We start from the raw sequence: 25790 nt of genomic DNA, 5'->3' as shown, positions 1-25790 counted from the left end.
ATGGATGAGTAACTAGGTCCACACACAAGAGGACCTAATCCCAGTTGGACTAACCCATGTGGAATAGGTAATTGAGAGCACCGGCTAGTCAAAGATGTATGTTTCCATTCCCCTTTTACACCTGAGGATACTGGGGCTCCGGGGCAAGCAAAGGGCGGCGGTAAGATGGAAACTCCAGTCTGTTTGACTCCAAAGACAGATTTTTCCATGGCTCCATGATGCTCTCTGAGGGTAAATCAGCATATGCCTCTTTTCCTGTCTCCTGAATTTTCATCTGTGGGCCCATATAGCCAAATGTTCTCTTTCTTTATACAGAATAAGAGATGGAAATGTCAGTGAGTTAGCTGATGGCTCTCAGAGAGGAGGGCATAAGGTTGGGGAAAGTGAGACTCTTGAGGTTAATTATCCCAGAATTTAGATTCTAGAGAAAACAGAAGGCAAGAAGACATATCATAATTTTGCTTTCTCTCTGGAGGTGCAAGGAGTCAGAGAGCATCTGGTTGAGAATATTTGGGGAAGTCCAGTGCCAACCCCTGGACTGCAGAGTTTCTTAACATACGGGCCACAGACCATGTAGGTCAGAATCATTGGGTCTCTTCTAAAAAATGCAGATTCTAGGTAGATACCTGCCATAGGAGATCAGAACCTCTGCAGTTAGGAGCTGACAATGTGAATTTTAATAATCTTCCCAGGTTAATTATGCATAATACAGTTTGGGATCTATTGATATAAAGTATTAATAATAGCATTTATTGAGTACCTACTTTGGCAAACAGTGGGTCAGACACAGATATATATTGCTTAATCTGAACAAGATCCATTCTCCTGTTCTTATTTTATTACTGAGGAGCTCAGATTCAGAAAGGTTAAGTATCTTTTCCAACTCAGTTGGCCCTTAGGTAGTACACCTGGGATTCCTTCCCAGCCTTCCTTCCAGCCATTTTCCTTCCTGGGCACCAGACTAAGTATGGAGAGTGGGAGGGTTCCCTGTCATTTCCCCCATCCTATGAGGTAGCCCATGTAAGGAGATTTTCTGGGTCCATTAGAAACTCAGTGTATAGCTTGGGAAAAGACACCTAGACAAATACTAGGTGGTGTAAATGGAGTGAAGAGAAATCACAGATGGAAACAGTCCTCTCAAATTTTTCATATTCTAATTCTGGGGTTACAGCAGGGCTTTTCAACCTTGGCGCTATTGACATATGAGGCCTGATCAGTTGTATGGGGGACTGTCCTGTGCATTGCAGGATATTTAGCAACATCCCTGGGCTCTACACAATAGATGCCAATAACAGCTCCCCCTTCTCCACCAGTTGCTACAACCAAAAATGTCTGCAGACATTGCCAAATCACTCCTGGGCACAAAATCACCCCTGGTGGAGAACCACTGGGTTGCAATATAAATCTTGGTAAAAGCCCATTGTGTTGGCTTCCCTGATAGAGAATTCTGCTTATGCCTGGAAACGGGAAACAAGGCCATGTGAGAGCCAGAGGGGATCCTCCAGTGTGTGCAGGTCTGCTTGACGCCCTGCGAGTGCACGTGAAAGTACGCTTCTTCCTTTAGTTGGGCAGGGGGCTAACCTCGGGGAAGAGAGGAGAGAAGGAAAATAGCAGATATACCAGAAATCTGTCCTTGAATCAGGGCTGACACAGAGCAACAAAGTAGCAGGAGATGCACCAGGGGCAAGCTCTCGCTTGGCTTTGAGATTGTTGTTTTTGGGGAGTCACTTTTTAAAAAAAAAAAACCAGAATCATTTCATCTGAGTTGGGAAAGCAGTAAATAATTAAGCTAATTTGTTTGTGTATGTGGTTCAAACACGCCTCCAGAAACCATGGTCCCCTTATCCTAAATGGTGAAGCGAAGCGGGAAGGTGAAGCCTCATCAGTGGAATGCACTGGATGCGGGGCTGGGGAAGGGCTGACTTGAATTATTCATCCTTGACTTCTGGAAGGTCAGTTTGGCTTTTTACAACTTGATTATATTTTGGATTAGCGTACACTTTGTTGTCAAATGTTTCTAAGGCTACGATTAACTATTTAAGCACTCTGCAAATTACTTAAATCCATGACTAACAGGTAATTCCACTTAGGCTGGGGAAAATGGAGACAAATGGATCCATACTTCTTACATATTCCCTCTGCCTGAACCAAATTTCCACATCTTGCCTTTTTTTTCTTTTCTCATTTATTTCTTTTATTTTAGTTGTTTTTCCTCCTTTGATCCTTCACCTCATGACCTCTTTGTTTTTGTTCTTTTCCACATTTACTTTCACTGTTCCTCATTAGAGATTCTGCACCGTCCTAGGGGTTCCTAGCCGTTGGTCTGCGGTGTACTGGGCAGTGAATGGAAGGTCTTCCCCCAGGGTCCTTGAAACCCTTGAAATTGCACACCACATTTTGTGAGGATGGACCGCTTTTCTCTGCACAGTGCGTCCTTAGACCTCCTCAGATTCCCAGTGGATCTTGACTTAAAAATGGCAAAGCCCACTGAGGGGAATTTGCTTCAGAACTTCAGCACAGAAGGGGCAGAGCCTGTGTAGGCTCTTTGCCCTGTTTCATCATTTAACCCCCAGATTCTATATGATACAGATGGTGTTGTTTTCATAGATAGCTGAGGATATGAAGACTTGGAGAGACTAGGTAGTCACCAAGGTGATCCAGCTTTCGAAGTGGCTCAGTGGTTGGAATTTAAATGGCTCTTTTCAGGATTGACTCAAAAGCCTCTTTCCAAGACTTGAATAAGATTGGGGAATTGATGGTCGGGCTGAAGTAAAGAAGAGGGATGAAATGGAGGGGGGACTCATATCCCCATGCCATCCCCAAGGACAAGGATAAGTAGGACTCAAGTGGGCTCTGGTCAGTTTTCTAGAAAGAAAGATGATTAGAACAAGGACACTTTGCATTACATTAATACAGTATTTTAGTAGCTTGCACTGTTAATATTGTTTGTACCTTCTGAATGTTGTGCTAACAAAAAGTGCTGTGCTAACATAAAAGGCTGATTTCAATAGATATTAGACGAAATTCATAATTCAGTTTCACTAATTTGTAGGAAACTCAGTTTAGCATCAACGAACCATCCAATACAAGTTAATGGCAGGTTTTAAAATAGTGAACCTTAACATTGTAATTTCAGTAATGATCCCATTTATATGGTCTACTCCTGTCCGTGTAAACAAAAATTTATTAGAATGTCGTACTCCTTACATTTAATTATTTTTGGAAAATAAAAAGAGGACCACTCTTACTGTTATTTTTGAAAATTTTCTTTTATTTTTCCCCTTAATTATTTAATATTGTGTGCCAAACATTTCCTCATGTTTTTATATTTTCCATGTTTCTCTATAGTCATTGAATTGTTATTCTAATTGCTACACAGTATTCCATTATGTTGGTTTACAATAATTTACTTAAAGACTTCTTTATTGCAGGATATTTTAGTAGTTTTGAATTGTTGACATTTTAAATGATGTTGGAAAAAACAGCCTTGTGCATGTAGTATTTTTCTCTTATTAAATCATTTTATTTCAGGATAAGAAATGGGCAAACCTACTCTGAGTTATGATTGATGAACTTTTATCAGAGATTTTAGAAATGTAGTCCTTTTAAATAACCATTAAAAACGTTAGAATTTTGTATGTTTTGACCCAGCAATTCCACTTCTAATATTTATCAAAAAGTAATAATTTTGCATATGTGTTGAGGTCAAATAAGAATAATCATCCTCACACGTTTGTTTATGATGTGAATAAAATGGTCACAACTAGGCTTAATAACAAAATTAATTAAATTGAATAAAATAAATCTAAAGGCCGTGTAACAAGAGATCAATGAACAAAATGAGGGAGGGGCGGAGCTTCAAGATGGCGGAAGAGTAAGACGCGGAGATCATCTTCCTCCCCACAAATACACAAATACGCTGCCAGAAGACCTCAGACCTCCCAAAAGGCAAGAAACTCCCCCACGTACCTGGGCAGGGCAAAAGAAAAAAGAAAAAACAGAGACAAAAGAATAGGGACGGGACCTGCACCAGTGGGAGGGAGCTGTGAAGGAGGAAAGGTGTCCACACACTAGGAAGCCCCTTCACGGGCAGAGACTGCGAGTGGCAGAGGTGGGGGAGCTTCGGCGCCACGGAGGATAGCGCAGCAACAGGGGTGCAGAGGGCAAAGCGGAGACATTCCCGCACAGAGGATCAGTGCTGACCGGCACTCACCAGCCCGAGAGGCTTTTCTGCTCACCCGCCGGGGCGGGCGGGGGCTGGGAGCTGAGGCTTGGGCTTCGGGCGGATCCCAGGGAGAGGACTGGGGTTGGCTGCGTGAACACAGCCTGCAGGGGGTTAGTGCGCCACGGCTAGCTGGGAGGGAGTCCGCGGAAAAGTCTGCAGCTGCCGAAGAGGCAAGAGACTTTTTCTTGCCTCTGTTTCCTGGTGCACGAGGAGACGGGATTAAGAGCGCTGCTTAAAGGAGCTCCAGAGACTGGCGCGAGCTGCGGCTATCAGCGCAGACCCCAGAGACGGGCATGAGACGCTAAGGCTGCTGCTGCCGCCACCAAGAACCCTGTGTGCGAGCACAGGTCACTATCCACACCGCCCCTCCCAGGAGCCTGTGCGGCCTGCCACTGCCAGGGTCCCGTGATCCAGGGACAACTTCCCTGGGAGAACACATAGCGCCTCAGGCTGGTGCAACGTCACGCTGGCCTCTGCCGCCGCAGGCTCGCCCTGCACTCCATGTCCCTCCCTCCTCCCGGCCTGAGTGAGCCAGAGCCCCCGAATCAGCGGCTCCTTTAACCCCGTCCTGTCTGAGCGAAGAACAGATGCCCTCAGGAGACCTACACGCAGAGGCAGGGCCAAATCCAAAGCTGAACCCCGGGAGCTGTGCGAACAAATAAGAGAAAGGGAAATCTCTCCCAGCAGCCTCAGGAGCAGTGGATTAAATCTCCAGCATCAACTGGACGTACCCTGCATCTATGGAATACATGAATAGACAACGAATCATCCCAAATTGAGGAAGTGGACTTTGGGAGCAACGATATATATATATTTTTCCCCTTTTTCTCTTTTTGTGAGTGTGTATGCTTCTGTGTATGATTTTGTCTGTATAGCTTTGCTTTTACCATTGGTCCTAGGGTTCTGTCTGTCCGGTTTTTTTTGTTTTTTTTTTTAGTATATTTTTCAGCGCTTGTTATCATTGGTGGATTTGCTTTTTGGTTTGGTTGTTCTTTCTTTTTTTTTTTTTAACTTAAAAATATTTTAAAAATTATTTTTTTTTACTTTAATAACTTTATTTTATCTTTCTTCCTTTCTTTCTTTTTTCTCTTTCTTTCTTTCTCCCTCCCTTCCTCCCTTTCTCCCTTTCTCACCCTTCGTTCGTTCATTCGTTCCTTCCTTCGTTCCTTCCTTCCCTTCCTTCCGTCCTTCCTTCCTTCTTTCTTTCTCTCTCTCTCTCTCTTTCTCTCTCTCTTTCTTTCTTTCTTTCTTTCTTTCTTCCTCTCCTTTTATTCTGAGCCATGTGGATGACAGGTTCTTGGTGCTCCACCCTCGGAAGTGGGAGACCCAAGTTCAGGACATTGAACCACCAGAGACATACCAGCCCCACGTAATATCAAACAGCGAAAATCTCCCGGAGATCTCCATCTCAACGCCAAGACTCAGCTCCACTCAACAACCAGCAAGCTACAGTGCTGGACACCCTATGCCAAACAACTAGCAAGACAGGAACACAATCCTACCCATTAGCAGAGAGGTTGCCTAAAATCAAAATAAGGTCACAGACACCCCAAAACACACCACCAGATGTGGACCTGCACACCAGAAAGACAAGATCCAGGCTCATGCAGCAGAACAAAGGCACTAGTCCCCTCCACCAGGAAGCCTACACAACCCACTGAACCAACCGTAGCCACTGGGGGCAGACACCAAAAGCAACGGGAACTACGAACCTGCAGCCTGTGAAAAGGAGACCCAAATACAGTAAGTTAAGCAAAATGAGAAGACAAACAGCAGATGAAGGAGCAAGGTAAAAACCCACCAGACCTAACAAATGAAAAGGAAATAGGCAGTCTACCTGAAAAAGAATTCAGAATAATGATAGTAAACATGTTCCAAAATCTTGGAAATAGAATGGAGGAAATACAAGAAACGTTTAACAAGGACCTAGAAGAACTAAAGAGCAAACAAACAATGATGAACAACACAATAAATGAAATTAAAAATTCTCTAGAAGGGATCAATAGCAGAATAACTGAGGCAGAAGAACGGATAAGGGACCTGAGAGAAAAAATCGTAGAAATAATTACTGCAGAGCAGAATAAAGAAAAAAGAATGAAAAGAATTGAGGACAGTCTCAGAGACCTCTGGGACAACATTAAACACACCAACATTCGAATTATAGGGGTTCCAGAAGAAGAAGAGAAAAAGAAAGGGACTGAGAAAATATTTGAAGACATTATAGTTGAAAACTTCCCTAATATGGGAAAGGAAATAGTTAATCAAGTCCAGGAAGCACAGAGAGTTCCATACAGGATAAATCGAAGAGGAAACATGCCAAGACACATATTAATCAAACTATAAAAAATTAAATACAATGAAAAAATATTAAAAGCTGCAAGAGAAAAACAACAAATAGCATACAAGGGAATCCCCATAAGGTTAACAGCTGATCTTTCAGCAGAAACTCTGCAAGCCAGAAGGGAGTGGCAGGACACATTTAAAGTGATGAAAGGGAATAACCTACAACCAAGATTACTCTACCCAGCAAGGATCTCATTCAGATTTGATGGAGAAATTAAAACCTTTACAGAAAGGCAAAAGCTAAGAGAATTCAGCACCACCAAACCAGCTTTACAACAAATGCTAAAGGAACTGCTCTCAGCAGGAAACACAACAGAAGGAAAAGACCTACAATAACAAACCAAAAACAATTAAGAAAATGGTAATAGGAACATACATGTCAATAATTACCTTAAATGTAAATGGATTAAATGCTCCAACCAAAAGACATACACTGGATAAATGGATACAAAAACAAGACCTGTATATACTCTGTCTACAAGAGACCCACTTCAGAATTAGGGACACATACAGACTGAAAGTGAGGGGATGGAAAATGATATTCCATACAAATGGAAATCAAAAGAAAGCTGGAGTAGCAATTCTCATATCAGAGAAAATAGACTTTAAAATAAAGACTATTACAAGAGACAAAGAAGGACACTATATAATGATCAAGGGATCAAGAAGAAGATATAACAATTGTAAATATTTATGCACCCAGCATAGGAGCACCTCAATACATAAGGCAAATACTAACAGCCATAAAAGGGGAAATCGACAGTAACACCATTATAATAGGCGAGTTTAACACCCCACTTTCACCAATGGAAAGATCATCCAAAATGAAAATAAATAAGGAAACCCAAGCTTTAAATGATACGTTAAACAAGATGGACTTCACTGATATGTATAGGACATTCCATCCAAAAACAACAGAGTTAACTTTCTTCTCAAGTGCTCATGAAACAGTCTCCAGAATAGAGCCTGTGGGATCTTCCCGGACCGGGGCATGAGCCTGTGTCCCCTGCATCAGCAGGCGGACTCTCAACCAGTGCGCCACCAGGGAAGCCCTCAAGTATCTTTTCTGACCACAATGCTACGAGAATATACATCAATTACAGGAAAAAAAATCTGTAAATAATGCAAACACAGGGATGCTAAACAATACACTACTAAATAACCAAGAAATCAAAGAGAAAGTAAAAAAATTCCTAGGAACAAATGATGATGAAAAAATGATGACCCAACACCTATGAGATGCAGCAAAAGCAGTTCTAAGAGGGAAGCTTATAACAGTAAAATCCTACCTTAGGAAACAAGAAACATCTCAAGTAAACAACCTAACCTTACATCTAAAGCAATTAGAGAAAGAAGAACAATAAACCCCCAAAGGTAGTAGGAAAGAAATCATAAAGATCAGATCAGAAATAAAGGGAAAAAAAATGAAGGAAATGATAGCAAAGATCAATAAAACTAAAAGCTGGTTCTTTGAGAAAATAAACAAGATTGATAAACCATTAACCAGACTCATCAAGAAAAAAAGGGAGAAGACTCAAATCAGAATTAGAAATGAAAAAGAAGTAGCAACTGACGCAGCAGAAATACAAAGGATCATGAGTGATTACTACAAGCAACCAAATGCCAATAAAATAGACAACCTGCAAGAAATGGGCAAATTCTTAGAAAAGCACAACCTTCTGATATTGAACCAGGAAGAAATAGAAAATATAAACAGACCAATCACAAGCACTGAAATTGAAATTGTGATTAAAAATCTTCCAACAAGCAAAAGCCCAGGACCAGATGTCTTCAGAGGCAAATTCTATCAAATGTTTAGAGAAGAGCTAATACCTACCCCTCTCAAACTCTTCCAAAATATAACAGAGGGAGGAACACTCCCAAAGTCATTCTACAAGGCCACCATCACCCTGATACCAAAACCAGACAAAGACGTCACAAAAAATGAAAACTACAGGCCAATGTCACTGATGAACATAGATGCAGAAATCCTCAACAAAATACTAGCAACCAGAATCCAACAGCACATTAAAAGGATCATACACCATGATTAAGAGGGGTTTGTCCCAGGAATGCAAGGATTCTTCAATATATGGAAATCAATGTGATACACCATATTAACAAATCGAAGTAGAAAAACCATATGATCATCTCAATAGATGCAGAGAAAGCTTTCGACAAAATTCAACAGCATTTATGATAAAAACCCTCCAGAAAGTAGGCATAGAGGGAACTTACCTCAACATAAAAAAGGCCATATATGACAAACCCACAGCCAACATCGTCCTCAATGGTGAAAAACTGAAACTATTTCCACTAAGATCAGGAAAAAGACAAGGTTGCCTACTCTCACCACTGTTATTCAACATAGTTTTGGAAGTGTTAGCCACAGCAATCAGAGAAGAAAAAGAAAAAAAAGGAATCCAAATCGGAAAAGAAGAAGTAAAGCTGTCAGTGTTTGCAAATAACATGATACTATACATAGAGAATCCTAAAGATGCCACCAGAAAACTACTTGAGCTAATCAATGAATTTGGTAAAGTAGCAGGATACAAAAGTAATGCACAGAAATCCCTTGCATTCCTATACACTAATGATGAAAAATCTGAAATTGAAATTAAGGAAACACTCCCATTTACCACTGCAACAAAAAGAATAAAATACCTAGGAATAAACCTACCTAAGGAGACAAAAGAACTGTATGCAGAAAATTATAAGACACTGATGAAAGAAATTAAAGATGATAGAAATAGATGGAGAGATTACCATGTTCTTGGATTGGAAGAATCAACATTGTGAAAATGACTATACTACCCAAAGCAATCTACAGATTCAATGCAATCCCTATGAAGCTACCACTGGCATTTTTCACAGAACCAGAACAAAAAAATTTCACAATTTGTGTGGAAACACAAAAGACCCCGAATAGCCAAAGCAATCCTGAGAAAGAAAAATAGAGCTGCAGGAATCAAGCGCCCAGACTTCAGACTATACTACAAAGCTACAGTAATCAAGACAGTATGGTAGTGGCACAAAAACAGAAATATAGATCAATGGAACAGGATAGAAAGCCCAAGGATAAACCCACACACATACAGTCACCTTATCTTTGATAAAGGAGGCAAGAATATACAATGGAGAAAAGACAGCCTCTTCAATAAGTGGTGCTGGGAAAATAGGACAGCCACATGTAAAAGAATGAAATTAGAACACTGCCTAATACCATACACAAAAATAAACTCAAAATGGATTAAAGTTCTAACTGTAAGGCCAGACACCATCAAACTCTTAGAGGAAAACAGGCAGAACACTCTATGACATAAATCACAGCAAGATTCTTTTTGACCCAGCTCCTACAGAAATGGAAATAAAAACAAAAATAAACAAATGGGACCTAATTAAACTTAAAAGGTTTTTGCACAGCAAAGGAAACCATAAACAAGATGAAAAGACAAACCTCAGAATGGGAGAAAATATTTGCAAATGAAGCAACTGACAAGGGATTAATCTCCCAAATTTATAAGCGGCTCATACAGCTCAATATCTAAAAAACAAACAACCCAATCTAAAAATGGGCAGAAGACCTAAATAGACATTTCTCCAAAGAAGATATACAGATTGCCAACAAACACATGAAAGAATGCTCAACATCACTAATCATTAGAGAAATGCAAATCAAAACTACAATGAGGTATCACCTCACACCGGTCAGAATGGCCATCATCAAAAAACTTACAAACGATAAATGCTGGAGAGGGTGTGGAGAAAAGGGAACCTTCTTGCACTGTTGGTGGGAATGTAAATTGATACAGCCACTATGGAGAACAGTATGGAGGTTCCTTAAAAATCTCAAAATAGAACTACCATACGACCCAGCAATCCCACTACAGGGCATATACCCTGAAAAAGCCATAATTAAAAAAGAGTCATGTACCAAAGTGTTCATTGCAGCTCTATTTACAATAGTCAGGACATGGAAGCAACCTAAGTGTCCATCAACAGATGAATGGATAAAGAAGATGTGGCACATAAAATAGAAACGAAATTGAGTTATTTGTAGTGAGGTGGATGGACCTAGAGTCTGTCATACAGAGTGAAGTAAGTCAGAAAGAGAAAAACAGATACCATATGCTAAAACATATATATGGAATTTAAGAAAAAATGGTCATGAAGAACCTATGAGCAAGATGGGAATAAAGATGCAGACCTACTAGAGAATGTACTTGGAGACACGGGGAGGGGGAAGCATAAGCTGGGAGAAAGTGAGAGAGTTGTAGTGTATATATGGACATATATACACTACCAAATGTAAAATAGATAGCTATTGGGAAGCAGTCGCAAAGCACAGTGAGATCAGCTCGGTGCTTTGTGACCAGCTAGAAGGGTGGGAAAGGGAGGGTGGGAGAGAGGGAGGCGCAAGAGGAAAGAGATATGGGGATATATGTATATGTATAACTGATTCACTTTGTTATAAAGCAGAGACTAGCACACCATAATAAAGCAATTATACTCCATGAAAAATGTTAAAAAATGAGAGGGGGACTTCCCTGGTTGCACAGTGGTTAAGAATCCACATGCTAATGCAGGGGACACGGGTTGCAGCCCTGGTCCAGGAAGATCCCACATGCCATGGAGCAACAAAGCCTGTGCACCACAACTGCTGAGCCTGTGCTCTTGAGCCTACAAGCCACAACTACTGAGCCTGCATGCCACAATTACTGAAGCCTGTGCAGCTAGAGCCCGTGATACACAACAAGAGAAGCCACCGCAATGAGAAGCCCGCGCACTGCAATGAAGAGTAGCTCCCGCTCGCCACAACTAGAGAAAGCCCACATGCAGCAACGAAGACCCAATGCAGCCAAAAATAAATAAATAAATAAATTAATTAAAAACATAATTAAAAAATGAGAGGAACAATGAAATAAAACGTTTATATTCTGCTTAAAATTATTTTTTAGACAAATAATAGTAACAGTAGGCAGTAATAGTAGAATAGCAACAACTAATATTTATTAAGTATCTGGTATACGTCAGGTATTATGGGAAGCTCTGTGTGTCCCATACATCGTCTCATTTAACACAGCACAGAAAGGATTCATTCATTCATTCAACAAGTACAATGGTAAGTGCCTATTTTGTGTCCATATTGCACTAGATGCTGGAGATAGAATGCTGAACACCATATAGCCCTACAGTCATGCTTGTAAGGAGGTTGACTGGTGGGGGCGGGGCACGGAGGACCATTAATTCCATCCCTGGGGAGAAAGAGAGGGAAGTAGGGAGGGAAGAACAGAACATAGGAGCCTCTGCTCTCCTGCCATCTCCATCACTTCTTAGCCCCGAGTATGTTTTCTGTTTGCAGGAGAGAGTGAGCAATTCTTGGGGTTTGGCAGGGGCCCATTAGACCTCACAGATAGAGGTGGGGGAGCCTAGTTAAGTGCCCAAGGCCCTAAAGATGGTTACCTGAGTTCAAAGTCTGGCTTCCATAATGATTAGTAGCCTTAGACAAGTGACTCAACTTCTCCCTGCCCCAGTTTCCTCAAGTGAGAAATGGGATTAATCGTAGCTCCTGCTTTGAAGTTATGATAATTAGATTATGATTCATTTAAGGCATGTAATACAGTATGTTAACTTTAGCTATTACTAGTACCAGCTTTCCTGGGGACACTGTGGTTGGAATCTGAAGGTTTTTCTTTTCCTTATACCGGCATGTGTCATTGTTGATTTCATTATACTTTATTGCCAATTACATTCCTGTTAAAGGTAGAACCAGTGCAAAAACAACTGTTTGGGGTATTGTATATTTTATATAATTCATACATATCAGTAATATGAAATCAAACAGATAGTTGAAACTGTGAACTCTAGATTCCACATAAAAGTTTTAAGTTTCACCAATGATGGGAGATAAGGAATGGAAAGATCTGAATTACCCCTGATAATTTAGTCTAGTCCAGGCATTGATTCTTTCTTTGTTTTTAGATGAATTTTTTTTATTGAAGTATAGTTGACTTACAGTGTTGTGTCAATCTTTGCTGTACAGCAAAGTGACTCAGTTATACACATGTATACATTCTTTTTTATATTCTTTTCCATTATGGTTTATCACAGGATATTGAATATAGTTACCTGTGCCATACATTAGGACCTTGTTGTTTTTCAATTCTAAATGTAATAGTTTGCCTCTACCAACCCCAAACTCCCAGTCCATCCCTCTCCCTTCCCCCTCCCCGTTGGCAACCACAAGTCTGTTCTCTGTCTATGAGTCTGTGTCTCTTTCAGAGGTTCATTTGTGCCATATTTTAGATTTCACATATAAGTGATATCATATGGTATTTGTCTTTCTCTTTCTGACTTACTTAGTAGGACAATTTCTAGTCGCATCCATGTTGCTGCAAATGGCATTATTCTTTTTTATGGCTAAGTAATATTCCATTGTATACATGTACCACATCTTCTTTATCCATTCATCTGTCGATGAACCTTTAGGTTGTTTCATGTTTTGGCTATTGTGAATAGTGCTGCTCTGAACATAGGGGTGCATGTATCTTTTTGAATTATAGTTTTGTCTGGGTGTATTCCCAGGAGTGGGATTGCTGGATCATATGGTAGTTCTATTTTTAGTTTTCTGAGGAACCTCCATATTGTTTTCTGTTGTGGCTGCACCAACTTACATTCCTACCAACAGTGTAGGAGGGTTCCCTTTTCTCTACATTGATTCTTAATGATATAAATATCTGAATGTACTGAAAATTTGTAAAACAGAGATGATACCATTAAGGAGAGCTGCTGTTTCTGGAATTAGACATTAAAGTGAGAATTCTGTAAAATATAAATATTCTGAATTGCAGCACCACACATCAGTGTGATGAGATGGGAGCTGCTTCTCTAGGAGCCAATAACTGCCTTCTCTTTTTAAAGAAAAGTGGTGTGATTATTCTTTCTTCATCTGTAAAAGGAGTATATCCCAAGAGTTCTTTTAGCATTCTCCATTCCAGATTTCTATGATTTTAGTACTCTAACTTGGGTAATTATTTGAATGATGAAGATATACTTTTCTAAAAGAACTTTTGAATACATTAAAATTGGCATGCAGATAGAAATTTGAAGCTCTTATGTTCCACTGATACTTTTGAAACATAACTGGCATAGTTTTTACTGTCTTTCTTTCAGGGACCAATAATCTTCTGTAAATATCAACATCAGTCTTCGTGAGAGAGGAAGAGTTAACAGTATACAGATCATACCTTCACACTAGGCTACCAGCAGAAACTTCCAGTTTACCCCTTTGTCACCTGTGCTCCAAAGGTAAGCACTTGTAAGCTGCTATAGCCTTCAATTTAGATAAGCATTCAGAAAACAACAGCTTGATGATGATAAAGATAATGACTTTTCGTTATCTGTAATCTTTCACCTGGGAGAATTTAAAAGAATTTTTTAATGAGAAAAAAAATCCATCCAGAAATTTAATTTCAGGAGAGTTTTTTTTTTATCACAAATGGATGTTGAATTTTATCAAAAGCTCTTTATGCATCTGTTGAGATGATCACATGGTTTTTATTCTTCAGTTGGTCAATGTGGTGTATCATATTGATTGATTTGTGGATATTAAAAAATCCTTGCCTCCCTGGGATAAATCCCACTTGATTATGGCATATAATCCTTTTAATGTATTGTTGGTTCGGTTTGCTAATATTTTGCTGAGGATTTTTGCATCTATGTTCATCAGTAATATTGGCTTGTCATTTTCTTTTTTGTGATACCTTTGTCTGGTTTTGTTGTCAGCGTAATGCTCGCCTCATAGAATGAGTTCAGAAATGTTCCTAGCTCTGCAGTTTTTTGGAATAGTTTGAGAAGGTTAACTCTTCTCTAAATGTTTGGTATAATTCACCTATGAAGCCGTCTTGTCCTGGACTTTGGTTTGTTGGGAGTTTTTAAATTAGTGATTCAGTTTCATTATTGGTAATTGGTCTGTTCCTATCTTCTATTTTTTCCTGTTTCAGTCTTGGGAGATTGTACATTTCTAAGAATTTATCCATTTCTTCTAGGTTGTCCATTTTGTTGGCATATAGTTGTTTGTAGTAGTTTCTTATGACCTTTTATATTTCTGCGGTGTCAGTTGGAACTTCTCCTTTTTCATTTCCAATTTTATTGATTTGGGTCCACTCCCTTTTTTTTCTTGATGAGTCTGATTAAAGGTTATCAACTGTGTTTATCTTTTCAAAGAACAAGTTTTTAGTTTCAGATATTTTTCTCTTTTTTTTGTCTCTATTTCATTTATTTCTGCTCTGATCTTTATAATTTCTTTCCTTCTACTAACGTTGGGTTTTGTTTTTTCTTCTTTCTTTAGATCCTTCAGGTGTATGGTTAGGTTGCTTGTTTGAGATATTTCTTGTATCCCAAGGTAAGCTTGTGTTTTTATAAACTTCCCTCTTAGAACTGCTTTTGCTGTGTCCCATAGGTTTTGGATTGTCATGTTTTTGTTTTTATTTTTCTCTAGGTATTTTTTCATTTCCTCTTTGATTTCTTCAGTGACCCATTTGTTCTTTAGTGGCATATTGTCTAGCCTCCATGTGTTTGTATTTTTTGCAGTTTTTTTTCTCATAGTTGACTTCTAATCTCATAGTGTTCTGTTCAGGAAAGATGCTTGAAATGATTTCAGTTTTCTTAAATTTTCCAAGGCTTGTTTTGTGGCCTAGCATGTGATCTATACTGGAGAATATTCCATGTGCATTTGAAAAGAATATGTATTCTGCTGCTTTGGGATGGAATTTTCTATATATATTAAGTGTATCTGGTCTAATGTGTCATTAGGGACCAATGCTTCCCTATTGATTGTCTGCATGATCTGTATGTCAATGTAAGTTGGATGTTAAAGTCCAGTACTATTATTGTGTAACTGTTGATTTCTCTCTTTATGTCCATTAATATTTGCTTTATATATTTAGGTGCTTCTATGTTGGGTGCATATGTATTTACAATTGTTGTATCTTCTTCTTAGATTGATCTTTTGATCATTATATAATGTCCTCCTGTGTCTCTTGTAACAGTCTTTACTTTAAGGTCTGATATAAGTATTGCTACCCCGACTTTCTTTTGATGTCTATTTGCATGGAAAACCTTTTTCCATCCCCTCACTTTCAGTCTGTATGTGTCTTTAGATCTGAAGTGAATCTCTTGTAGGCAGCATATATACGGGTCTTGTTGTGTATCCATTCAGCCAGTCTGTGTCTCTTGATTGGAGCATTTAGTCTATTTACATTTATGGTAATTATTGATATGTATGCCATTTTGTTAATTGTTTTGGGGTTGTTTCATAGGTATTTTTTGTTCCTTCTTCTTTTGTTATCTTCTCTTGTGGTTTGGTGACTCTTTAGTTTTATGTTTTGATTTCTCTTTCTTTTTTGTGTATGTATCTATTATAGATTTTTGGTTTGTGATGAGGTTTAAAAAGCCGTGAGGTTTTTATACAGCTATATATATATAATTGTTTTAAGTTGCTGATCTCTTACTTTCAGATGCATTTCAGCAACCTTCCACTTGTACTCTCCTCCCCACAGAATTTTTTTGATACCATATTTTATATCTAATTGTTTTGTGTATCCCCTAACAGCTTATTGTGGATATACATGATTTTACTACTTTTGTTTTTTTAACCTTCCTACTGGGTGTGTGAATGATTTCCTACCTTTACTGTATGTTTGCTTTTCTGGATGAGTTTTTTCATGCTGTAATGTTCATGTGTCTAGTTGTAGCCTTTTCTTTTTCACTTAGAGAAGTTTCTTTAACATTTCTTGTAAAGCTGGTTTGGTGGTGCTGAATTCTTTTAGCTTTTGCTTGTCTGTAAAACTTTTCATTTCTCTATCAAATCTGTACGAGAGCCTTGCTGGGCAGATTATTCTTGGTTGTAGGTTTTTCCCTTTCATCACTTTAAATATATCGTGCCACTCCCTTCTGGCCTGCAGAGTTTCTGCTGAAAAATCAGCTGATAGCCTTAAGGGAGTTCACTTGTATGTTATTTGTTACTTTTCCCTTGCTGCTTTTAATATTCTCTCTTTATCTTTATTTTTTGTCATTTTTAACTACAGTGTGTCTTGGTGTGTTCCTCTTTGGGTTCATCCTGTATGGGACTCTCTGTGTTTCCTCGACTTGGGTGATGGTTTCCTTTCTCAGGTTAGGGAAGTTTTCAGCTATTATGTCTTCAAATGTGTTCTCTGTTCGCTTTTCTCTCTCTTCTCCTTCTGGAACCTCTATAATGCAAATATTAGTGTGCTTGCTGTTTCCCAGAGGTCTTTTAAACTGTCCTCATTTCTTTTCATTCTTCTTTCTTTTTTCTGTTCAGCAGCAGTGATTTCCACTACTCTGTCTTCCAGCTCACTGATCTGTTCCTCTGTATCATTTAGTCTACTATTTATTCCTTCAAGTGTATTTTTCATTTCAGTTTTTGTATTCTTCATCACTGTTTGTTCTTTATATTTTCTAACTCCATGTTAAAAACTTCTGACTTCTTGCCCTACGCATCCATTCTTCTCCTGAGTTCTTTGATCATCTTTACGATCACTACCCTGAACTCCTTCTTAGATAGATTGCCTATGTCCACTTCACTTAGTTCTTCTTCTGGGGTTTTATCTTGTTTCTTCCTCTGCAACATGTTCCTCTGTCACCTCATTTTGCTTAAGTTGCTGTTTGTATTTTTATGTATCTGGTAGGTTAGTTACATTTGTGGACCTTGAAGAAATGGTCTCCTGTAGGAAAAGTCCTATGCATCCCAGCAATGTATTCCCCTCTTATCACCCAAGCTATATGCTCTAGGGGTTCCCCCTATGTGGGCTGCTTGGGTCCTTCTGTTGTGGCAGGCTGACACTGAGGGCAGTCTGGTAGGCTTGTGTGGCCCCCAGGCTGATTGGTTGCCAGGTCCTACCTTGTGCAGAGGCTACTGGTTGGGGTGGTGGGGGCTGGGTCATGAGGCAGCTGACCACAGAATCCCAGGGGGCCCTGGGGCTAGTGCTGGCTCACTGGTGAATGGAGTCAGGGTCTAGAATACTCTTGGGATATTGCCTACCCACTGGCACATGAAGCCATGTCCTCGGGTTAGTGCCAGTCTACTGGCAGGCATAGCCAGGTCTTGGAGTCTTTGCAGGGCCCAGGGGTCTCAGAGCTGGTGTCATATAGCTGTTGTGGGGGGGGGGGTTGATTCCTGACACAGTTGGGTATGGGGTCCTGGGTGTCCCAAAGCTTGTGTTGGCCTGCTAGTGGGCAGGGCCAGGGCCCAGCTGGCCCCAGGGCAGGCTCTGACCTGCTGTGGGCAGGCTGCAGAATTACGGTTTTCTTGTGTTTGGTATCTGCTCTGTGGTAGATGAGGTTGCCCCAGAGGCTAGAGCAGGCTTCCCAAGGGCAGGGCCAGGGCCCAGGGGTTCTGCGGCTGGTGCCTGCCCATTGGTGGGTGGAATTGGGTCCTGGGCCGTCTGGTGAACAAGGCCGTATCTGGAGGCAGCTGCAAGGTCAGAAGTTCTTTAGGCTGAGTGGGGCTGTGTCCCTATCCAGTTAGTTGCTTGGCCTGAAGTGTCCTAGCACTAGTGCCCACAGGTTGTTGGGTGGGTCCAGGTCTTGGTGCTAATGAGCTAGAGGGAGGATTCCACCATAGTGCCTGCCAGCACCAGCATCCACGTGGTAGAAGGAGCTCCCAAGAATGGGTGTCATCTGTGTGTATGGGCCCAGGGTGAGCCACAGCTGCCCCCCCACCTCTCCAGGAGACTCTCTGACCAGCAAGTAGGTCTGGCTCAGGATCCTATCAAATTTCTGCTTTTGCCCTGCATCCTGGGGTGGGTAAGATTTTGTGTGTGCCCTTTAAGAGTAAAATCTCTGTTGCTCCCAGTCCTGTGGGACTCCCCATATTAAGCCCTGCTGGCCTTCGAAGCTAAATATTCTGGGGGCTCATCTTCCTGGTGCAGGAATCCTGGGCTAGGGAGCCCAATATGGGGATCAGAACTCTCACTCCTGTGGGAGAATCTCTGCAATATAATTATTCTCCAGTTTGCAGGTCGCCCACTGGGAGTATGGGATTGACTGTATCATGAGTCTGCCTCTCCTGCCCATCTCATTTTAGTTCCTTCTTTATGTCTTTAGTTGTAGAAGATCTTTTCTGGTAGGTTCTGATATTTTTCACTGACGGGTGTTATGAAAATAGTTGTGATTTTGGTGTGCTTGTGAGAGGGGGTAAGCTCAGGGTCTTTCAACTCTGCCATCTTGGCTGATCTCCCTCATAGCTTTTTATAATGAGATAATTTAAAATAGGTCTGGCACACAGTAGCCACTTCATAAATATTAGTTCCCTTTTTCTTTTCCTACATCAGTACATTTTGAACTTGACACAAATGAAATGAAGACACAGCAGACATTTGGGGTGGTTCTGCTCTGCCTTGTCCCCACCATGGGGTGCTGGATTCCACTTAATAGAGCTGATTTTGCCCATCCATCTGTTCCCGATTCTGTGTTTACTGATGTGACATTGGTGGCTTAAAATAAGCATGGTGGTAATATTTACACCATGAAAACTGACTAATTTTACAAATCAGCCCTGTTTTGTTTTTTGAGAGATGGTTGTTAAACATTTATCAGTACACCACTACTAATGTCTATCAATTTCTTCAAGACTAAATTTTATTATTATTCAGGGCCACATTAAGTGTCTCATCTCTTTGTCATGACCAGTAAATTTAACCAAGTTCTCATCAGTCGGGAAATAGAGAACCTCAACTGGATAAACACTATATTCTTAACTAACAAGTTAATTTCTCTGTGAGTTTTTTTTTGGGGGGGTGGTAAAAAACAAACATGAAATTGACCATCTTAACCATTTTTAATTGTACAGTTCAGTAGTGTTAAGTGTGACTTGTTATTTTTTGTCTTCTATAGCATGGTTTATGTGGTGGAGGATGGGCATGATTATAAAATGTCTAAATGGTTTTATTTCATTTGCAAGAAGGTGGTTAAATTCTGTTATGGTCAAGCTTAATTATCACAATTACTTTTTGGTTGGTTTACTTCTGACTGGTCTTTCAGAGGCCCTTGAAACTGATTTCACATCAGGCTAGCTTTTAGGGACCTTGGTCATTGGGAATTCTGGACTTCCTTAGAACATTGAAGCCACATGATACAGTTTTAATGACCACCACAGTTTTCCTGACACTCAGTTCCAAATTCCAGATACCTGAGACAGGACTGGAATCCAACGAGCTTGGTTTCAGAAGACACAATTGCATTGCTCCGGTGCTGGCTCCATGGCAATCATTTTGAATGATGTGCTGGCAGAGCTGTTCCTTCATGTAGAGAGATTCTGGGCAGTTAAAGCACCTAGTCTAGTACAGTGTGCTTTATATATCAAATGATGATAAATGATGGCTTTAAAAAATATTTAATCAAGGTAGTTGGTATTGTGGTTAAGAATGTCCAGAATAGTATATATAGCATAGATAAAATTAACATAAAATTTCTATAATCGCAATGAGAGAGAAAGAAGAGAGTTAGTTAACATAATTCATTTGGGACTCCATCTGGTTAGAATTTTAGTTATATAATTATAAAACTAATTTCTTGGATTTAAAACAGAGACCATTCTTTCTGATAGTTTCTGGTGTGATTTAAGCATTAACACATGTACACTCATATTGTTCAAATCAGAAAGGGGGTTTCAAATATTTTTAACCCCACTTCCCCACTTCAAGTGGACAAATTGTGATAAAAACAGTTGAGGTGAATAGTTTCCAGGCAAATAACAGTTTACAATGAAGTGTGGAGTCTAGGTCTTGAGTAGCCATTTTCCCAGAAGGTGGTTATGGTATAGGACACAGCGTAGAACGTGGCACAGAGATTTGGACTGTGAGTCATTCCTACCTAATGTTTTTACACCATTGACAAGCTATGTGATCTTGGGAATATCATTTAAAACTTTCTGGGCCCAAGTTTCCTGTCCATAAAACAGGGAGAATAATATCTATTTGACAGAAATGTTTTGAAAATTAAGTTAAATAATGTATCCTTGTACTCAGTAAATAATACTTATACCCAGTTTTCAGTTACAGGTTATATTTTTCATGTATAACCAACCATTTACACATATCTAATGTCTACATATTACTTCATAACTCTTTTTCGGCACCAACAATCTGGCACATACTGTGTGGGGCAAATGGGATACCATGGCCCATCTAAAATGATCCCTGCCCTCAAGTAGCTAAACGCAAAGCTATTTGTTATTTAATTTGAGTAGCTATCACGAGTTTTTTCATATTATAAAGCCATGCCTAAAAAGCACTAGCCAAAAATCTAGAAACATGAGATGTTTGCACATGATTTTCATATTCAGTGGTCTGTAGGATATGCAGTCCTTATGGTAAAGTGTAAAGCAAGTAGCCAGCTTGGAGGACAGCCTTTTCTGGAAGGGTATTTATGGAGAAGTGTTCTTTGCAACATTGAGTTTGGGTAGCAGTATCTTCACTTCTGACTGTATGTCTTCTGTATAATACACTTGGAATTTAGCTCCTCAGAAAACAAGTTCATTTCTTTTTAAAATATAGATTTATTATTTTTATAACTACAAATACAGTGCATTGAAGGGGACACTGCTACACTGTAATACACCACCAGAGCTCTCCTACGGGATTGAAAGACTTCTACGTCTAGCTGCTTGGAGTATCTCAAAGTGCTACAAACTGGGTGGCTTAAAACAACAGAAGTTTGTTCTCTCATAGTTCTAGAGGCTAGAAGCTCAAAATCAAGGTGTTGGGAGGGCCACAGTCTCTCCAGAGCCTCTACAGGAAAACTGTTCCTTGACTCTTCCAGCTTCTGGTAGCCCCAGGCGTTCGATTTCTGTCTCTGTCTTTACGTGGTAGTCTCTTTTTTGTATTTTTGTTTTCACGTGCAAATTTTCCTCCTCTTATAAAGACACCAGTCATATTGGATTAGGCCGCACCCAAATTCAGCTTGCTCTCATTTTAACTTGATTACATTTACAAAAACTTTCTAAATAAGATACATTCATAGGTACCAAGGGTCAGGACTTGCATGTGTCTTTGAGGGACACAATTCAATTCATAACATCCTGAATATTTACATTATTCTTATTAATAAGACATTACTATGGAACTTTAATAAACACTGACACATGGTTCAGGAAAATTCAGTTTTATGTAACCATAATCTTCTTATTGAATAAATAGGCAAGGGAGAAGGCAGTGGACTTACTCCTGGCTTATAAAACAACTCAGAAAGAAATAACCTGAATTAAACTGACCAAGCTGTAGAATGTAAGCAGAATCTGTTTTCTTTGTTCTAAGGACCAAGAACATATCTTGAGCTCTCTGCAATATTGCATATCTTTGAGAGTATTAATCCAGTGATTTCTTACGAATTTTGGGGGGCAACAGAAACAAAAATAAGCAGATGGAACTATGTTAAAAAGCATCTTCACAGCAAAGGAAATCATTAGCACAATGAAAAGGAAACCTAGAAAATGGGAGAAAATACTTGCAAACCACATATCTGATATGGGGTTAATATCCCAAACATACCAGAAACGCAAAGAAAAAAAAACAATTAAAAACGGGGCAAAGTACCTAAATAAACATTTTTTCCAAAGCATATATCCAGTTGCCCAAGGTGCCGAACATCACTAATCATCGGGAAATGCAAATCAGAAACGCAATGAGATGTCACCTCACGCGTGTAAGGGTGGCTATTATCACAAAGACAAAAGATAACAAATGCTGGTGAGGATGTGGAAAAAAGGGAACCCTTATACACTGTTGGTGGGAATGTAAATTGGTGCAGCCTCTATGAAGAACAATATGGAAGTTTCTAAAGAAATTAAAAATAGAACCACCATCTGATCCAGCAATTCCACTTCTGGGTATATATCCCCCCAAAATGAAATTATCTCTTGAAGCTATATCTGTACTCCCATGTTCACAGCATTATTCACAATAGCCCAGGTATGGAAACAACCTAAGTATCTGTTGATGAATGAATGGATCAAGAAAATGGGGTATATATACACAGTGGAATATTAGTCAACCTTGAAAGAGGAAGAAATCCTATCATTTGCAACAACAATGGATGAACCTGGAGGGCATTATGCTAAGTGAAATAAACCAGACAGAGAATGACAAATACTACCTGATAGCACTTATATGTAGAATTCTAAAAGCAAAAATAGTCAAATTCATAGAAACAGAGAGTAGAAAAGTGTTTGCCGTAAGGTGGCGGGGGGGGGGAGATAGGAAGAGATTCATTAAGAGGTATAAACTTTCAGTTATAAGATGAATAAGGTCTGAGTATCTAACGTATAACATGGTGATTATAGTTGATAACACTGTATCATATAACTGAAATTTGCTAAAAGAGTTGAACAAACAACAAAAAAAAATTGGAAAGTAGGTAAATGCCCTTATTGTGACTAAATGTTACAAGGCACATTCTGGAGCTATTCCATAGTGTGGTTCTTTAAACTATGGCATACAGAAACAAGCATCAACACCAGTAGGCTACCACCGAAAGTGGCATTTGGTATCATGAAGGATGAATTAAAAGCTGCCACAGAACCAGCCACAGCAGAAGCTCCCCCCGTTAGGGTTACAGGACCCGCACAGCTCATCTCTCATCTCAGATAATGAGCCACTGTGACTCTGGGAGCTCTGCCTGGTGACAGCTGAGAGCAAAGGCCGTGACATCTGGCTTCCAGTGCTGCAATGTGATCTTTCTTCTCCTCTTTTTGCTTTTTTCTCCGTAAAAATTGACAACGAAGACCTTTTTGAGGGGGGAAATGACATAAATCATTGCAAATGGAGATAAATCAGTTAACAGACAAGAGAAGCTGATCTGGAAACCAAGAGATAATATTGTGTGTAAAATAAAGTTCATACATTCATGAAAAATAAAACTGTGTTTTTGTTTTATGTTCTGTTTTGTATTTTGTTTGATTTTATTAGGGCATATAATAGTATCCTCTGTATTTGGTGAAAATAAAAATTATTTTATAAACTTGAATTAGAGGCATAAAGGAAGAACTCCTAAATCTGGCGTCTCATAGGATAGATATAATGAAATGTACTGAACCTTGAAATAGGGAGCTAAGTAGAAATGATCGTTATGATATGATTATTTTGTCGTGGTATACAGTGGTCATTAATAGTGACAGAAAAGGCAAGACCTTGATTTTAATTGTGCCAGAGGTTGTTTGTAAAACTTAGAACATCTTCTCATATGTCAAGAGAATATGAATATTCTAGACTAGGAGTTGATGCTGTGAACTAACAGCTTTGGATTCTAATTTAGTGTAAATTTTTTTTAATCAAGAAAAGAGACATTTTCAACAGAAATAACTCGCTCATGGTACATGAATACATAATTCAGGCCGCATTTTAATACCTCAAGTATAAATGAATGAAAAACATATGAATTACATCTTCCTTCAAATATCCAAGTGAAAAACAAAAGGAGAAAATGTGCTTGACAAAATGATTGAGAGCATTTCAAGTTACAGACACACACATACACATACACACACACATTCACACACACACACATTCTGGATGACTTAGCCATTCCACATGGATTTCATTCTATTTGTAGAGTTTGTTTCCTGTCCTTTCTGTATTATAAAAATTGTCTTAATTTTAGAAGGAGTACAAACACCATTTTATGATATTTAAATAAACTCAAATGTCTTCTTGCATTCCGTTTTTTCAATGCTATGCTAAAACTAAAAGGAATGGAAATAGCCTAGTCCAAATATCAGGGGTTTTGGAGTGTTTTAATCGATACCTTATTCCTGTTAATAAGTCTACATGTTTTCATCTTCTTCAAACTCCACTCATCTTAGGTAGATGTATTTACGGTCCTTGTCTGATAATTCCACTTCAGCTTCAGATGGTTTTCTCATGTTATATCTGTGCTTGGAAACTTTTTTTTTCTTCATGTCATTTTTGGTCTTCCGGTTTGAAAAGCATTCTGTATTCTAGTACTCAAACATGTCCTAAAACATTACTTCCTCCAATAAAGCATTTGAAAGCTATTTGGAAAAGAGCTGACATTTTTATGGGCAGAATCAAAAATCATTCAACTATGCAAGAGTTGGATTTGCCGTAAGGAGACTCCTGGTTCATTTCCTTGATTCAAAACTCTTCATCCATCGTCTTTGAAGCTGTTACTCTCTGAAGTAGTAACACCTTTCTAGTTTTTCAAGCATCATCTGAATGAACGCCTAGCCCCTGATGATGACAGGTTTGGGTTGAGAGCAGCGTTGTGCCCAAGCCATAGTAGAGATGTAGATCTGGAATCTAAGAGTGAGAATAGTGCCATATCATCATCTTTTCAACGCGTGGTTATGAAGGAACAGAAAGTTCTTTTTGGAAAGTGGTTACGGGAGTTGAATCATACACATATCTGTTATTAAGGTCACAGGCTCCACAGAAATTTCTGGCATAGCCATCCTAGATCAGTGTGCAATAGTTGGGCACATTGTCTTTCTAAAACCCACAAACTCAAAAACAAACAGGAGAAACAAACGGTGTAAATATTTATTTGATGTAAATATTATGTCCTAAGGGGAGGCAAATGTATTCCTATGTTCAAGTCGTAGAGAGGTCTGCAAAGGCATTAGGAATCACTAATCACATATCCAAATTCTTATATATCGTTGCCGCTTGAACAACACAGGTTTGAACTGCATGGGTCCACTTATATGCAAGTTTTTTTCAACAGCAAATACCACCGTACTATAAGAGCCCAGTTGGTTGAATAATCAGATGCAGAACCGGAGATACAAGGAACTAGGGACACAGAGGGACAACTATAAGTTATGTTTAGATTTTCGACTACATGCAGGGTCGGTGTCCCTAATGCCTGAGTTGTTCAATGGTTAATTGTGTATATATTACCATGAGACATAAACTCTGGTCAGAACCTACAGGCAATGTTTTTCTACTTCTTTCTTCTGAAATAAGAATTTGAATTATTTAAATTCCTTCCTACATAAAGAAAAATATAAAGAATAAGTGTCCTCCCACAATAATTGGCTTAATTTAATTTCTGACAAAATGCCATTACAAGTCTTACTTACTCTGCAGAATCTCAGGTGTTATTTTTATGACTAACATAGAATTATGTTAGCTTTTTCCTTAAAGAATTCTAGAGAAAATATTTTATTCAGCTAATAAGACTAAAA

General features: G+C 39.2%; 1 long non-coding RNA gene across 1 annotated transcript in view; it reads left to right on the top strand.

Moving 5' to 3' along the window:
- The window catches only part of LOC149748425 (uncharacterized), a 193789-nt gene that overhangs the window by 12350 nt on the left and 155649 nt on the right, over positions 1-25790 (top strand). Inside the window, exon 2 of the long non-coding RNA XR_016394363.1 lies at positions 13742-13876. This is a non-coding gene — a long non-coding RNA (uncharacterized LOC149748425). The remainder of the gene's footprint in view (positions 1-13741; positions 13877-25790) is intronic.

Source organism: Delphinapterus leucas, chromosome 9 (genome assembly GCF_059928025.1).
Source record: "Delphinapterus leucas isolate spDelLeu-1000000601 "Yukka" chromosome 9, BTC_Dleu_Yukka2, whole genome shotgun sequence".
Classification (NCBI taxonomy): domain Eukaryota; kingdom Metazoa; phylum Chordata; class Mammalia; order Artiodactyla; family Monodontidae; genus Delphinapterus; species Delphinapterus leucas.
The sequence above is the reverse complement of the archived record's forward strand: the minus strand, read 5'-3'. Positions and strand labels throughout refer to the sequence as shown.